The 17,284-nt window shown below is 48.1% G+C and overlaps 1 protein-coding gene across 1 annotated transcript in view; it reads left to right on the top strand.

Annotated features, from left to right (window-relative positions):
- NXPH1 (neurexophilin 1) overlaps positions 1 to 17,284 on the top strand; it is a 224,597-nt gene that overhangs the window by 2,024 nt on the left and 205,289 nt on the right. The window lies entirely within an intron of this gene.

Genomic DNA, 17,284 nt, shown 5'->3' with positions numbered 1-17,284 from the left:
GTGTGTGTGTGTGTGTGTGTGTGTGTGTGTGTGTGTGTGTGTGTGTGCGCGCGCGCGCTTTGTTTCGCTCGACGAGTATATGTGCTTTCCCTGAGGGGAGAGGGCAGGCTCTGAAGGAGTGGGGCCACAGAGGGGACAGTGGGCTCAAGGAGTTTCTGGCACAGGTATAAATGGGAGGAGACAGAGACTTTGAGCCTGCCTGGTGACTTTGAAAGTTCTCCATCGGATATGAGGAGGGGGCGGATAACTTTCTCCGAATTGTAGGACTCGCCTAGGATGAGTGTGCACAAGACAGGGTCACCTGTAAACTCTAGGCTTTCTTCCAACCGCTCACATTATCCAGAAACCCAAGGCTGAAGGCCTCTTTTCTCTATTTCCCACTTTCTCTCCGTGACCAAAAGCCCCATTCACTTTTTCGGGAGGTCCCACATCCTGGCACCAGCGCAAGGGGCACGGCTGGCAGCTTCCACAAGTATTGGCAGAGACTCATTCCTTCTACAGCCTTGGGGCTTGCGAGCTGTACTCCCATTTCTTGTCGTCTATCAGTCTGTCAGTGCATTTCCTTCTGCCAGACCCCGGCTTATAGAAGAGGGCTCAACAGGGTTCAATCCTTGCTGTCTTGGTCATGGACTGACTGATTTCTGAACTGTTATCCTTATTCCTAAGGATAGGGATATCCAGGCACAGGTCTGGTTAGGAGGAACCTTTAGGGTCCCTCTGGCTTGGTCCTAGTGACAGCGGGGAGCACCTGTTCAGTCTCTTCTGGCCTGGACTCCCAGGATTCTGGATCAGGAGCTGCATCTGGGTCAGTGGCCCGGTCAAGGCATGGAGATGAAGCCAGAACTTTGGGGTTCAAGGGAGGGGGATGGAGGGAGGGAGGGAGGGAGGGAGAGAGAGAGAGAGAGAGAGAGAGAGAGAGAGAGAGAGAGAGAGAGAGAGAGAGAGAGAGAGAGAGAGAGAGAGAGCCCTTCACAGGTTATTGGGGGTGAGAATAACTCCACCCCTCCCCCCACCTCCACTTAGGGCCGCATTTTCCTGCTTCTCAGGAGCCTCGAAGCCGCCAGAGGGCGCTGCGTGTCAGCCTCTCGGGTTCTGGACACCTCAGGGGCAAACAGGTGAACGTAGGGTGGTCAGTGAGCAAGGGCATCAGAGCTGGCAGCTCTCACTTGCTCCTTGGTATCTCCAAAGCCAAAGTGGCCCTCGTGTGGGCATCTCTTCGAGGATCCGCCATTACTAGTATGTGTCCTCCTCCTCCTCCCCAGAGAGAGAGAGAGAGAGAGAGAGAGAGAGAGTGTGTGTGTTGGGGGGACAGGGACCCTTGCAGTGGGAGATCAGAGAGCCTGGGAAGACTAGCCTGACAGAAAGGACAGCAGGGTTGGGGAGGGGAAGGGAAAGCCCCTGACGTCTTGGGGCCTCTAAGGACTCTCCAGCCTTCTCGCAGGCAGGGGGGTCGGCAGGCAGCAGGCAAGGAAAAAGGCAGGCAGGGAAGCAGGAGACTGGTTTGAACATGTCCTCTCAAAAAGTAAGATCAGGCGCTCCTTGACGGGATGGGCTCAGTTTCTTCCTAGTTTTGTCCAGAGGCCGTCCAGAACCAGACAGAAGACTGCAGCAAATATTGGTCAGTGTGTGTGTGTGTGTGTGTGTGTGTGTGTGTGTGTGTGTGTGTGTGTGTGTGTGTGTGTATGCACAGCTGAGGTCTCTCTGCAATCCGGAGCCCAACAGCCCGGCTCCCACTGCTGCCTTCCGAGTCTCCAGTACCACCTCCCCAGTCTCTTTTAATTGTAAACCGGGAGCTTGGGAGACCCATTCCGGGAGCAAATTAGGCGGATCCAATTACCGCTCACTCACAGACTTCATTACCTGAATGTCTTTTGGCAGCTCGGAGAAAAGAGGCGATTTCCCAATTTCTGGAAAACAATCCCCGATGTGAACAATAAAGTCGCTGCTGGAAAGAGAGGCAAAGAGTAACCCTTTCCGTGTGCGTGTGAGTGAGTGTGTGTGTGTGTGTGTGTGTGTTTTGGAAGGCAGGATGGATGGGAGGCTGTCTGGCCGGCGGTTTTCTCTCCAAGTCTTCTCTCTTGTTCCACCGCTCCGGCAGCACGCCTCTCAGATCGGGGGTCGGGGTTCCGTGGCTCCTTCCACCCAGAGTCTCCCCAGATTGCCGGGGAGAAATTCAGCTTTCTTGAATTTTGTAAACAAGCAGCTCCGCGCTTGATCAGGAAGCCTGCAGATTTATCTTCTGGGAGGAAGGGTTTTTTCTGGTGCTGTAAGAAGCTAGGTAGGCCCTGCTGGCTGCGCTTCCACACTTTTTTCCTCACGACTCCCCACGACCCCCCACGTCCCCCCACGTCCCCCAATGCTCCTCCTGCATCCTGGGCTTTGGAGGCATCTACCTTCTGGAAGGGCCTTAGAGGAAGCCTGAATATTTCTTTTCCTCGGGCTCTTTCCAATTCCACCCAAGGAGGGGCATGGTGAAGATGACTAGGTATGTGCCTGACGGCGAGCCACTGCAGCAAGGGATTTGAATTGGGGAACTGCTCTCTGCCTCAGTTACTCCATTCTTGGACTAACCCATCTAGCCCTAAGCTCGAATTAGAAGTTGTCAGGGTAGGGATGGCTTTACTGAATCATCTGCTCGCTGAAGAGAGAGGCCCATGTGTCCAGGGCTAGAGTCCAGAGGACTGCAGGACTTTCCCCTTTCTGCACATCTGCTTTGATTTGCCCCATTGGTCCACAGTCCTTTGCTCTCACCTCTCCGCCACCTGGGACCAACTGTTTGCTGAGCAGCAAGCCAGCGGGATTGTTTTTTGGCCCAGATATCGACTCTTTGGAGCAGGAACTTTGGGAAGAATTTGAGGTGGTGGTTTTCGACTTTTGAAGCACATTTTAGGTATAAACGAAAGAACTGGGGTAGGGGTGGGGCTAGTTAAGGAGAGAACCAGCTGTTAGGAGTGTCCAAGAGAAAGGGCTTGCTTACTCCAAGCAAGATTCGTTTTCTCCTGGAAGTCAATCAGAGAACAGTTCCCGAAGTTCACTTATAAAGCTCATTTGCTAGCAGAACATTTCAGCAAAGGGGCTGACCATCCAAAAATGCCTTTGAGTGAAGATAAATGCACAGCCAGGGATGAGTCCAGAGAGGTGTCCCTACTCCTATGAGTCTTTTGGGGGTGATCCCTAGGCCGGGAGGGCTCAGCTTTGTGAAACCTCCAGGAAAAAGAGGCAGCAGAATTTCACCCCCTTTCTCATCTCTAGAATCTTCCCTGGTGCCAATAGCCACAGCCGACATAAGAGACAGGTGAGGGGAGAAGCAGGTGGTCACTGGCATAGAGAAGTGAACATCTTAACTGTAGTTATTTCTCCCTTGGGCAGGTGGAGAACAACAATGAGAGAACATTTCCTTAGAGATGGTGGAGGAATCTAGTTTGGGAGTGAACCCTTTCCAACCTAGAAGTCTATGAAGCAGCCCCCAGCAACATGGACAGAAATGTAACATGGTTGAAGGGCCTTCAGAAAACGTGTCCCTTGTCACTGAGATAGCTCCTGTACGGGGCATATTAATGCCCCGGGGAGAAGAATGAACCCTAGGGGGACCTCCTTTGGCTGATGAGAACAGGCAAACATCTAGTCAAAATCTCTAGAAATCTGCTTCCAATCTAAGTAGACTGGAGCTTCTGGGAAACCAACGTGGGGAAAGAGATGAGATTTGGACGAGGCTGTTTACCCAGTGACTTCTCACCAAATGTTATAAGGGATCTTGGAGCCAGTGGAATATTTGTGCTTTGAGCCATTGGGAAAGACAATAATTCCATGCTTCTTCCTTTTGTGAACTGTTTCCTACCACGATGCCAACACTGTGGGGAAAAAAGGGGAAGCTGAGGAAGAGAGCACAGGGCTGGGAGGGGATGGCGAGGGTCACCTCTTTGGACTGGGTTATTGTTATTTTTAATGACTACAGATTAAACTGTCTTTGGACATTTAAAATCAAATAATTTTTTTTAAAGGGAATACCTTTGATAGCTTTTTATTTTTATTTTTGCCCTTGAAAAGGACAAAAAAGAATCTCCACAGGACCACATTTCCTTGTCATCTGGTTATTTCCCTAATAAGGCCAGTTCTCTAAGTCAGACTGAAAAGGTCTGGGGCACAACGGACATAGACAGCAATGCATTGCCCCTTCACATCTCTGATTTAGGAAAAGATCTGGGTTCCCCAGCTTTAGGATCTCATAGGAAATATGGTCTCTAGATGTAGGGATTTGGGTCAAACAAGCACAACTTGCAGACCAAATGTTTTCCTGGAGTGTGTGTGTGTGTGTGTGTGTGTGTGTGTGTGTGTATGTGTGTTGGGGGGGGGAGGAGGAGAAAGAATCAAATAGGAACCCTGGGGCTTCAGCAGACCCAATCTGGCTATGGTCCATTAGAAGAAAATGCTTTGATTTGGAGCCTGGCCTTCTCACCTAGGTGATGGGTTAGAGGAAAATGCCAAGGCTTTGGGAGGAAGGTAAGTGGCTTAGTTGTTGCTAAGCCATCGTGAAGTGCCTTTTTTTTCCTTCTGGAAAAACCCATTAAGTTCGTGGCCCCAGTCTCCGTGTTGGTTTGATTTCTATTTGGCTTTGGATTTTTGACTGTGATTTCCCCTTTAATGAAAGTGTTGTCGTGGTGAAAAATAGATCAGGTGGCAGGGAAGAAAATGGGCTGATTTTTGTGATATGGGCCCATGGCCTACTTTTCTACGTGAGGGGAGATTTTCTGCAGACCACAGAAATTGACAGCATTGTCCAGTAATAACAACTGTCTACAGTATTTTCCAAAAAGCACTTTTGTGATGAAAGCATTTGGGTATTGCTGTGTCAAATAAGCAATTTTCTGTCTTTTGCTTCTTTGATTTTAAGGAAGGAGAGAGAGAAAGGGAAGACAGAATCTTTCAAGGTGCACACAGCAGAAGGGCGTATGTTCAGCTCTCTCAGTTCCAAAATATTTGGGGACTCTTGGATATGTAGCAAGAATTAGCTCTCTTTGACCCCCCCCCCCCCACTTTCCCTTCCCTTTCCTTTTGGAATGGGCTCCACTTGGCCATCAATTCTGCTCAAGTTAGGGCACTTGTGGTTTTTCTTACAGTTTGCTTACGAGTTTTGTAAAGAGGCTGAATCTGTGCCTGGATTTCTTGACACCATCAGAAAAGGGGTGTGTGTGTGTGTGTGTGTGTGTGTGTGTGCGCGCGCGTGTATGTGCACGTGTGTGTGTGCGTGTATGTGTATGTGTGTGTGTGTGTGCGTGCGCGCGCGTTCGAGCTGCGCACTTGCTGGCTCAAGGAGGGCTTTGGAATGCTCCACTCTCACACTTTGAGTAGAAGGCAGCTCGCCTAGATTCAATTCACAAAGAGGCCGGGAGGTAGCCAACTCCCCGACTTGCAGTTACCCATTATAAGCACCGAAATGACCTACGTGGTCTCTCCAAGCGCCATTTTAATGAATAAAAGGAAAACCCTCCGATCTTGCTCAGCCTGGAGGGAGATTGCCCTGGGGAACCTCCAAAGACTGCTTTTTGGTCTTCCCCCCTCCCCCTTTCCCTATTGTTTTCCTCTGCCCTTCTGATCCCCGGCTGCCGGCGCCAGGGCCCACGGATGGTTTGTGTCGAGTGGCTGTCGTGATTTATCAGCTCCCCACGAGCTCTTTCTGTAAGTCAGCATTAAACAAGCTCCTGGGTGCTTTGTAAACACGACGCTCGCGTTTTTATGCGGCAGATTGGCATGTTGACGACTCCGCTTGAAGGAATGTGACAATAAAGAGAAAAACCAGAGCTTGGCAAGCACTTAATCAAGGATAAAAAGGTTCCGCTGTAAGGATGTCACTCAATTTATAGTGAAAGTCGAATGAATTACGTTTAATGAAAGTGCTCCCCAGATGAATATTACCAGCAATTTCCGGAGTTGGCTCCGTCAGGCTGATAGGAGGAAATGCCAGGCCCTAGCTGAAAAGATCGCCAGTCTTCAATTGCTGTCGATGCTAGCGAGCCTGGGAGGGCGGAGGAGCCCGCCGGGATGAGACCTGGGCTGGCAGACTCCCAAGGCGGATACAGGCCCGGGACAGCCTGGAGGCTAGAAAGACAGACTGAGAGAAGAACAGGGCTGAATGGAGGGATCGAGAGACAGCGAGGAACGTGGGAAGGAGAGTGGAGGAAGGAAGGAGGGACTGAGGAATTGACGACTGGTGGGGCTTGGGGGAGGAAGGAAAGAAGTCCTGAACTAGGGGCAAAGGCTTCCCAAGCTTGCTGTCTGACCCCTGCGGGTGTTGGCTGGGGCTCTAGCCTGAGTCCTTTCCCAGTCACTGACTGTAAACATAAGCACCGTATCTGTAAACAAATACTGGAAGTTTCTTCCACGTTGGAGGCACTGGCTCAGGAAACCCCAGGGATCTTCATCAGAGAAAGTGCAGCAGCAGCAGAGAAAGTGCAGTAAGCTTGTCGGGGTTCAGAGAGAGGTAACACCTCTTCCACGGGGTTCCTGCTCATGAGGGGAATGCTTACCCACCCAGAGTTACCTGAGTGTACCTTTTTAGGTCCACTTTTTCAGCCCTGACTGATATCCTTTCCCAACCCCCTTTCTCCCTCCCTCTACGCCCTGAACTCGAGACCACTCTGAAACAGAAACTTTAAATCAAGGTAGGGAGAGAGGGCGTGGTCAGTGGGGGAAAGGAGAGAGAGGGAGAGGGAGGAGAGAGGAAGAAGGAGAGGGAGCAAAGGAAAATGGAAGGAGGGAGGTAGAGAAAGAGGAAAGGAGGGAAGGAGGAAGAGAGGGAAAGGAAGAGGGAGGGAGGGGAGAGAGAGAGAGAGAGAGACTTTCCCTTTTGTAATTATCTTTTTTTTCCCCCACAATCAGTAAAATCGCCTCTTAGTCAAGCACAGTGTTTCCTTAGAAACCAGTTCCTTGTTGCGCCTCTCTGTCCTGGGTTTTGCACCATTCTCCTTCCATCCCTTTCTTTCTCCTTCCTTCCTTCACCCTGGGCTACCCAGGCCGCAGTTTGCCTTTTACTCTCCTCCTCTCCAATTTCTACCTCAGGCTTCCCAGAGACAGGTACTGGAGAGCTATTGACTGGAGCTCTAAGGCAGGGAGAGAATCTCAGGACCCGGAGCAAGGTCTCAATGTTTTTTAGAATGTTTTGTGCACGTACCACTGAAAGAAGAGACCGAGAGACCGGACACTCCACCCCAATCCTTTACTAAAGCCTTCGGGTGAAGTTGGTGGGGGGACCTTCAGCCTTCGGGTAAAGTTGGGGGGGGGCTTCTTGGGGCCAGATGAAGCCATTTGACTAGCAAATGTTCCCCTCCGGGCTCAGTCATTGAATATTCAAAGGTCGGGAGACTCAGCCACCTCGTCTACAGGGGCTGAGCTTCCCAATTGGCTCCGACATATTTACTTCTGGGATCCCGCAATATCTGCCTACGTTGGAGGGAAGGTTTACCAAGGCTTGCGCCCTATCGCCTCACTAGGATCCTCTTGCAGGCTAACTTTTGGCAGCAGATAACGCAAAGCAGTCTGGTTTTCTCCTGAAACTGCCGCGGTTTATATGCTGTATAAAGTTCTGGGTGCCCGGGTTGAGACCAGACAGCTGGCGGTGTTTCTCCCTCCCGGCAGAATGAAGCTAGAGTGCTTTAAGCACCGCGGATAGCGTACCACCCTTTGGCTCCGCACTTTCCTCTTAATCTGGTTCTGGCCTCGGATTCTCTGGATGCCCAGAAGGACACCGTCACAATCGGGGTCGGGGAATCGTTCTTTCAGGACCACGGGCAGAACCGTTACCCTACATCTCGGCTTCTTTTGTCCACCCAGTGCCTCTGACTCCGCCGTATTCCTTGGAACGTGGGAGTCAGATATAGCCACGGGCTGGGGCTGGCTCTTTCATCACAGCAGGAAGCACCGCACTTCTAGTTCTGCATTTATTTTCTAGTCCTTCCCGGGCCTCAATTCCCTTCTATATCTTGGAATACTGGGAGTCAGATCCCTGGAGTCCTGGCGAGTCAGGGCTTTTGTGTAGACCGCGGACAGTTACGATCCTTAGTTCCTGCAGTGGCCGGAGACTGACTCCCAGAAAATCTCAGTCAGACCAGACACAAGCGCCGTCTTTGGGAGGCCAGGAGGGAATGTTGTTTTCCTCTCACTACAGCGAATAACACAACATTTTTCTGGAGCGTCCCACGGAAGGACAGCTCCCCGGGCGTCTCTCTCGGTGCAGCCCGCCCCTTAGCTCTTCCTTCCCCCCGCCCCCGGCCTCTCCATAGGCTGGGCTCTGACAAAGCAGATCGAACCTGGCTGGTCAGACTCCCGTTATTCCGGGGCCTCTGTCCCTCCAGAAAGCACACAGTGGTTGTTTTCAGCGGAGGCCTAAAACTCCTTACTCCTTTGCCCTCAACACCTTTGGTCTTCCTGTCTCCCACTTCCCTTCTCTGGGCGAGACTGGCCCCTGATCCTCTCCCCCACGGGTCCAGCCACCTTTACTCCCCGCTCCTCCTTTCCAGCTCAGGGACTGAGCTAGCCTGGAGCTGAGGCTCTCCAAGGGTCCCCAGGCGATCTCCTGGTTCCAGCCTCTCCGGGAAATGGATGCGAAGAAAAAAAAAAAATCTGGTCCTAATTATTATGAATTTCAGAAAGGGTAGCGATTATTCACGAGGAGTCGGGAAACCTCTGCTCCGGCTAGAAAAATCGATCCCTTCGCTATCGGAAGTGCCCAGCTCCCTGTTAATGTAGACAGATGGGGGCGCAGCCCTCATTATTCCCTGTGGCTCTGTGGCCTCCGAGAGGAGCTAAGGCAAACTCGATTTTATTTGTCATCATTAGATCTGATGAACGAGGGGGGGGGGCGGTGAACTAACACACCCTACACACCAGACCGGCCTCCTTCCCCACGGTTCCGTTCATCATTCCCTAGGCTCCTGTTCTTGAGGACCACAGTCCAATAACTTTCTGCCACCCCCTACCATCTGGACCCTGCCTCCTGAGCCGCTGTCTCTGTGGCTTCAGAATCAGGATAGAGGGATTCCAGGAGCAGATCAAGGGACTCCCTTTAGGAAACCAGAGGGCGATATTTGGGCCCAAACATAGGCGGCCTATGGGGGCTGCCCACTGTCCTCATGATTCGAAAAAAATCACCTACCATTGATTTGCATGTCTGCTGCTTCTGGTTCTCCTTGCTCTCCAAAGCTCGGATAAATGTGTATTTGGCAGGTTGTAGTCAATAAAGACAGTATCTGGCAGACCCGAGCCTGGACTGAAGGATCCCAGAAGATCAGAAAAGGAGAGGAGCCCGAGCAAAGAGGCATTGAGCAGGGAGAAAGCAGGGGCAAAGCCTCCCTTCTCCCTTCCCCTTACATTTCCAGTCTCCTGGGTGTGGGGCTTCCTCCTTCCCTCGGCCTCAGCCTGGAGCTCTCCATCCCATGGCTGACCTCTCTCACCATTTAGTCTTAGGAGAGAGAGCGGCTTATTTCTAGTATTTTCTCTATTCAGGTTCATCCTGAGTTGAATCAGGTGTCTCACTCCACTAGGCTGTATGGACTTTCCTTCAATCATTTCTCCTTTGCAAAATACTCTCCCTAATGGATCTAGGTACTTCTGCTGCCCTCTAGTGGTGAGCTCCCTTCTTGCCCTCTCTCAGACCTGTTGAGTGATGCCTTCCGGAGCTTGGGGTGTGCGTAGGAACATACATTCCTTAGGGGAGACTGACTTCACTTTCCTCTCCGATACTCACCACCTCAGATCTAGTACCACTCTTATTTAACGTTAGGTCAGGATGTGTTTCCTGAAGGCAGTTTTCCTCTCATATCTGCTGGCAAGTATCTGAACTGTCTTAACTGAGCAGGAGAGAGAAAGTTACTTTTCCCGAGAGTGTTCAGGGACATACTCTTGTGGGGCTTCTCCCTGACACTGTAGGTTATTCTGAAGTATCAACTTCAATAGTGATTAGAGGAAAACAAATGATAGAGACAGAAGCAAAGCACAGGGACTTTGGAAATAACAAATGACAATGGAACTGCATCTCCTTGCCTTTGCAGGCAAGCCAACCTTTTACAGCTGAATGTGAACCGTTCCTCTGTTTTGTCTTTAATGTCAGGGAAACTTGCCAACACAATGCCCACAGTGCAAGAAGCCACTAGAACCATCCCTTTCCCCTGCTCCCTTGTCATTAAAATCTATTTGTTTTCTGTAGCATGACCTCAATGGGAGGGCTGGTCATTTAATTAATGTTTAGCACACTAATGAAGACAACTCAAGGAGTGCTTCTGTTGAGGTCTCATTTTTTTTTTTGCTTTTATTTTATTTTTCAAAGAAATTGATTTTCTATTTCCCCTTCTAGCATAATAATTCTTCTGTAAAAAGGTGGCTTGGACCAGATGATGTCTAAGGCCCCATTCCAGCTCTGACATTCCATGTTCTCTTCTAAAGTCACTCACTGCCAGCTCTGAGATTCCAGGACATTGTGGTGTCCAAGGAAAAGGAACATGGCTGCAGTCTGACCTTAGTTCTTGCCTCCAGGAGGAGAAGGGTTGCGTAGAAGGTAGAGAGACATTTAGAAACCCAGACTAACCTACAAACATAAAAGGCCAGTGTCTCCATTAGTAGGATTCTGCAAAAAAAAAAAAAAACTACCTTTGAATCCATCTATTTCAGCAGAAAGAGGTACATAGAAATATGGTACCCTCCTGTCCTCTCTTCCCTCCTCCTCTCCCCTTCCTGGCCATCTCCTTTTCCCCCTCTCCTTTACTCCCCACTTGCTGGAAATGTAAGATGTAGCACTGGTCAAAAGATTGATTAAATCAGACTGATGAAAATGTTGGCAAATAAGAATTTCATTAACAATTGAGAATACAATGAGAGAGATGGAGACCAGAGGCTCCTGCTACCTGCTGTGTCATTGCCTTAGCAATGATGAGCATAGAAATTTCTGGGGCAATGTTTTTTCTAGATTGTAACAATGGCTGCCCAGTGATGGGAAACCCCTCTTGCCTGTCTCTTTGTTTCTCCTTTTGCACTTGGAGTGAGTGAATCCCAGGAAGGGGAGCATCAGGGGGATGTTCCCCGAATGCCAGGGTTATGATGTGCTTGTCTGGAACTCCACCTGCCTTCTGGCAGCACACAGCTCTGGCTGCTCTCTCTGCCTTTGCTCTGGCCCTCAGTTGTATGTCATGCATCTGTGGCTTCCACTCAGCACAGGATACAGGAAGGTGATTGTGGCCCCAAAGACAGGCGTGGTTGGGTGGTTATCAAAGAGGTAACTGCTTATTGGTCTTGGCCCAGGAGCTTCTCCATCTGAACTTGCTCTCAGAGTCCCCCCTTTTCAGGCTTTGCTCCCTTGTAGCAGAATGTGGTTGGGGCCCACAGGTATATAAGCCGGCTTGTGTAAAATTAATGACCTGCTTTACATCTGCAGTCTCATTCTCAGTGTGGGAAGTCCTTGAAAAATATTGCATCTCCTTAAAGCAGGAAGAATATAAAGTCAAGTTAGGTGCACAATCGATAGTTGTAAACGATGACGGGAGCTATCGGATTGTGTCTTAAGTCCGTTTGACAGCGCAGTGGAGATTTATAGCCACTCTTTGTGTTCTGACCAACTGCTTGGAGGCTTTGCTTCTACAATTGTTTCTTTTCTGCTACTTGCCTGCTGGGGAGCCGAGGCAAAGAATCCCAGGAAACACCCATGTTATTGACTGTAGAGGAAAGCTGCAATATGTGGGCCCGACAGATACGTTGGGCTCCAAATGAGGTCATGAGCAAGGAAGTTTACAGCAAGTCTGGCTTCACTCAGTTTCATCATCTCATCTGAAGATGGGAAAACTCTCTCTTTGCTCAGCACATTCTTTTGAATCAGACAGTGTTGATGGGAGCAGAGATCATTTGTAAAGAAGGGAAAAGACAGAATTTTTTCATTATGGTAGATGGAATTTGTCAGAAATGTGGACTACTTGATGGAGGTCCATAGGGATGAAAAGGCACTTGACCCTTTGTGCTTTCTCTGAGCAGATTACATTGAGAACCATGAAGTCATTCCCTTGTTCCCTCGGCCTGAAGCCCAACCCCTGTGGCATACTGTCTCTTCTTTCTCAGCTCCCCAGTTCCTGGGTCTCTGTGAAATGGCACAGCTCCCCCATATGCTTTCCAGTGCGTGTGAAGAGAGTCCACTTTGAAAACTATAAAGTCCTTGGGACGAGCTTGAGAGGAGGAAGGCAAAAGCCCTTCTCTTGGTGGCTCTTCCGAAGTGGGTTTACTTTCTTCAGCTACTAGATTTACCTAGAATATTCACATGTTACTTAGACACTTCACTGAGAGATTCTCATGGTCCAAGTGGACAGTGACCTGCCTTACGAGCTTGCTGCAGACACACAGGGGCCCTCTCAGTTGGTCATAGTCAAACCTCGAAATCACAGGATAAATTGTACTTGACTCTGTCTACATTCTCATCGCTGGAAGGAGGAGAGGGATAAATGAAAATGTCATAATTAATCCCAGGTTTGATCCTGAAGCTTCTTTGCAGAAGGCTGAGTGCTTGTGATTCGCTGTAGGTCAGAAGTGGTGCTCAGGCTCAGGGAAAGAAGCATTGCCTGTAGCCCCTGAAAGGAACAGTTCCCCTTTGGATTTTTATTCTAGAATTTCACAGAATTAGGGTTCCACCACTTATAGTCTTACAAAGAAAGATCCTCCCATCTCTCCCCTCTTTCTTCCCCAATCCCCCATCTTGCAGTCAATTATTTGTGTTTAATCAGTGCACTATTTCTTTCTTTTTATATTCCTAGTTTAATTACTCTGAATTCAGAGATCGTACAAGATATGGCAGAAATGTTGACCATTTCATCAGCATATATAGCCGAACAGTATTCATGCTTAATTTTGTTTTTATTTGTTTGCATTTAACAAGTCAGAATTGGTAATCAGACTGCTGTAAGAGATGGTCTGTGGCTGACCACACGGCTAAATGGAAACCTGATGATGGCCGATTAGCCGAGGCACCTTTTCGGTTTTTGAGGGCAGGAGACGTGTTCCCAAGTGGAGAAATGGGAAAAGTGGTTCTGATGGTACTGGGTGTTTGCACCCTTGGGAGTAAGTGACTCTGTCACTGGCCAGTTTGTGTGCATCTGGTTAGACATCTGCCACCGAGAGCAACTGGTCTTATTTTTAGCATTGCCTCAAAAGAATAGCAAATAGAGAGAGAAGTCAGGAAGATGGATGGTTAAAGGTTATAGAAAGTGCTAGGAAAAGGCTGCCACCTGTCTAGGCAGCATGGGCTTAGGGCCAGGGAGGATCCCATTCAATTCCATTGAAATGAAATTAAAATCAGGAGTACCCTGGAGAAGAAGAGAAAGTAGGTCTTCAGGGTCCCCAAGATTGCCCAGAACAAAGGAGAAGGGAGTGCCCATCCACCACAGTGATGGGCGAGGGCTTCTCTCACTGCTTTGAGGGAAGCTGCTGGGACAGTCAGTTATCATTTTCAGGACAAAAGGTGCAAATTAGAGGCAGAGCAACATCGTTGGTTGAAGTCAGAGGTTTCCCGTCCAGGCTCAGCGAGCTCCAAGCCCGTTCCTGAACATGGGCTCATTCTACTCTGGGACTCCAACTTCTTATGTTTGTCTTCTGCAGCTGGCTAATTGCCTTGCAGAAACATGCCCAGCCAAGAAGGCCATAAGCATTTCATCTGGCCCTAGTTCATATTTGTTCCAGGAAAGGGAGAACTGTCCTTTCCATAGTCAATGGCCAAAGGTAATTTGAGATGCATGAGTGGCTACCGTACCCCTGCTTGAACCTTCTCTACAAGGCAGGAGTCCCGGGGAGGCCTTCTTTTGGTCTCACTGTGGGCATCTTTCAGTTTCAGTTTAAATATTGATTAAGACAGGAACAATATTTTTTTATTTGTATGTCCTTCTGCAAGAGTTAACTTTATTTTTTAAATGCACAATTAAGATTTCTATTCTAGGGTTCTTTTATTTCCAGTGACCATATTAGGATACAGTCACAAGACATCTTTGTTCTTGGACAGAGTCATTAGCTAGGAAGCTAATATTCATGGTATTAGCTTCCTCCATGAGTAGTGAAGTAAACCACGCTGGCCTAGCCTTTTGTCCCCAGCCTAAATTCTCTCCTCTTATCTTGATTCACAAGCTAAAATGGAATTAAGGAAGTCCCTCAGAGGCAGACACTGTGAGATCTGGCAGAACTCCCTTCTAGGCCCAGCATGGGGCCTAGAGTGTGTGTGGCCTATGTGGATCTTACACAGAAGCCCTCTGAGGCTTTGGTGGGAAGACCAGTTCTCTCTTCTCTTTGACTCACCTGGACTCCAGTTTGTTGAGAAGGGTCACGCTCATGATTTTTTCATTTTCACAGAGGGCCCAGGTATCATCTCCATGGTCCTGGCCAACACCACTCTTCCCTTCATGGTTGGGGTGTGCAGTGCAGTGCACTGGGCGTTGCCCAACCCTGGCCTGGGAGTGCTGTTCCATGCCAGACTGCCTTCTGAGCAGTTTTATTCTTTTAAATGTGGGTTGGATATTAATGGGCCTGATGGTGTCCCCTGCTGGTGGCATCTGGACCATTATCTCTTGATGTAGTTACATCTATTGACCTAACGGATGGGTCTGTGAACTAAAGACTGGCTGCAGCTGAGCTACCCACAGGGCATCCGCAAACTTCTCTTGTCTGACTGAACCTTCCTGCAACGATAAGGAAGAGAGTTGGGCTGGAAGGGAGGAGGGGAGACAGAATTCAACACTCTGGTCTGTATATTGAGAAGGGCCTCAACTATCAAACTCCCAGCTGCAAAGCCGAGAATCAAGACCTGCAATCTTTTCAAAGATATAAACTCTAGACTCTTATGGATTAATGTAGTTTAAAATAAAGCGAAATTTAACAATAATCCGCTGAAGCCAGGGGTGGGGAACCTGCAGCCTCAAGGCCACATGTGGCCCTCAGGGCCTCAAATGCACCCCTTTGAATCTAAACTTCCAAGAACAAATCTCCTTAATAAAAGGATATATAACTTTTTATTTATTTTAATTTTATATAAAATATATTTATTATGTAAATGATTACATGTGATATGAATTTATTTATATATCATTGTTTATGATGGGTGTATATATTTTATATGTATGTATATATATATATATGTATACACACACATACAACACAATGTCATACGATCATATCATCACCAGATTCTATTTCAACCATTCTGTTAGGACTAAACAAAAGGAAACCCTTTTCTCGTATTTGGCCTCATGGATCAGGTTAGAGAAGACTCAGGTTCAAGGAGTCACAGGAAGTTGGTGCTTGGGAAGGTAGCAAAGGCACGAGCTTTTAAATTATTATTAAACATAGCAAGCAGACAAAACAATAAAAGCCTACCCACACTATATGGCAAGATGGCCAGGAAGAGGTGCAGGCCCGAAAAGAAACTCATCAGCTCAAGGGGGCGGGTGACATGGACACTGGCTAAACTCTCGGGGAAGCACATGCTTGAAGCAGGGTTAGGCTTGGTTGAGAACAGGTAAGAGAGGCCAGATGCGGGGTGAGGGGCATTCTGAATCAGACCCAGACATGGTGGGGAGCCTCCTCAGTTATTTATGGAGACTAGGCTTGAGTGGAGGAGTTTCCAGACCCCAGGGATAGGCGTGGCTTGAAGCCTCTGCAGGCATCCCAAAGTCCCACCCAATTAGAAACCATAGCTGTTGACCTGCTTGAGCCAGAGTCACAATGAAGCTGGATGTTGGAAAAGTCTAAGCTGTCTGGCATTGTTTATATATTTATGATTATTAGGATCACTCAGCCTAAGTGACTTCACATTGGGCTCTTAACTTTAGAACTGCAGTATCAGACAATCTATTTCAAAGATCACAATGATCACATCTTTTCAAATGTAATCCTAAGAAAAAAACTTAATGATTATTTTATCAGTCTGTCCCTCCCACTATCCACCATTGAACAAACTAAAATCCCAAACCAAAACATTAAGCCTTCATTACTGAACTGAATAGAAGTTTGGCAAAATTAATCCTCTCCTTCCCCCTCTCCCAATGTCTTCTTGAGAGGCACTATGGCCTAATGGGATGGGCAGTAGGTTTGTCATGACAGGTACCTGGGTACGAGTCCCAGTTTGTCATGTAACTACCTGTTTGCCCAGGGGCAGCTAACTCCCTTTCTTTGGTCTTTAGTTTCCTGATCTATAACATGGAAAGTTTGGGCATGATGGTCTCCAAGGGCCCTTCTGGCTAAAATCTGTGATCCCATGAGTTGCATTTGAGAGGCTGGGATTAAAAGCCATCCCTGGCAGGGTTGGGGAGGATAAAAAAGGCAAGCTATTTTTCAGTTATTTCTTAGTGAATTCTGTTGATTTTAGGGCCTCTTTTTACTCTTGAGAATGGATAGAGAGCCTTGGTGTTTCCAAGAGGCGGGTGGAGTGAGCCTGCGCATTGACAGCAGATGAGGGGAGAGTCTGGCTTCATTTCAGTCCTGTACTACATTTGACCTTGGGAGAGCTTAGTAATGCCTTGGGGCAAAAAATTAAATGTTCCATTTTGCAGCAGTATCATCCTTCACCTTTATGTGGATTTAAAAATGTAAATAAAATTGCTTTCTGTAAATGGTCTACATGAAGGTCAGATTCATATTCTCTGCAAGAATTCCAAATGCCGTTTGACCCATCATTGGCTCAATAGATAATCATGGCTTCTATTAGTTTCTAGTAATCTACTTTTTAAGCATTTTATGACCCAATATTTTTATGCCTCGTTCCTAGTTTGTGAAATAAGAAATCAGAAATAAACCTTTCTGTGCTTCATTGTGGATTTATTTATAGAATGGGCACTCAGCTTAGTCAACTTTGAACTTTTTAAAATGCCAAGCCTTCCCAGAATACATGTTCTTCCCCGTCCTCTGAAATATGGGCCTGCCATACATTAGCAGGGAGAAGAGAAGGTGCTTTAGGAAGGTTTTAAGGCCCCCCCTTTCCTTTTAGCTTTGGGGTGGTTCTTGCTTATTGTTGTCTTTATAGCTGTTCCCCTGAGAGAATTTGTGTGTGAGTGTTTGTGTGTGTGTGACAGACATAGAGAGGGAGGAAGGGAGAGAAAGAGAGAGAGAGAGAGAGAGAGAGAGAGAGAGAGAGAGAGAGAGAGAGAGAGAGAGAGAGAGAGAGAGAGAGAGAGAGAGAGAGAGAGAGAGAGAGAGAGAGAGAGAGAGAGAGAGAGAGACAGAGAGACAGAGACAGAGAGAGAGAGAGAGACAGAGACAGAGAGAGAGAGACAGAGAGAGA

The sequence above is a fragment of the Petaurus breviceps genome, unplaced genomic scaffold (assembly GCF_028583685.1).
Source record: "Petaurus breviceps papuanus isolate PSGF00001 unplaced genomic scaffold, PetGlider_PUasm1.0 218, whole genome shotgun sequence".
In the NCBI taxonomy this organism is placed as follows: Eukaryota; Metazoa; Chordata; class Mammalia; order Diprotodontia; family Petauridae; genus Petaurus; species Petaurus breviceps.
Note: the sequence above shows the minus strand (reverse complement) of the source record. Positions and strands in the feature narration are given on the sequence as shown.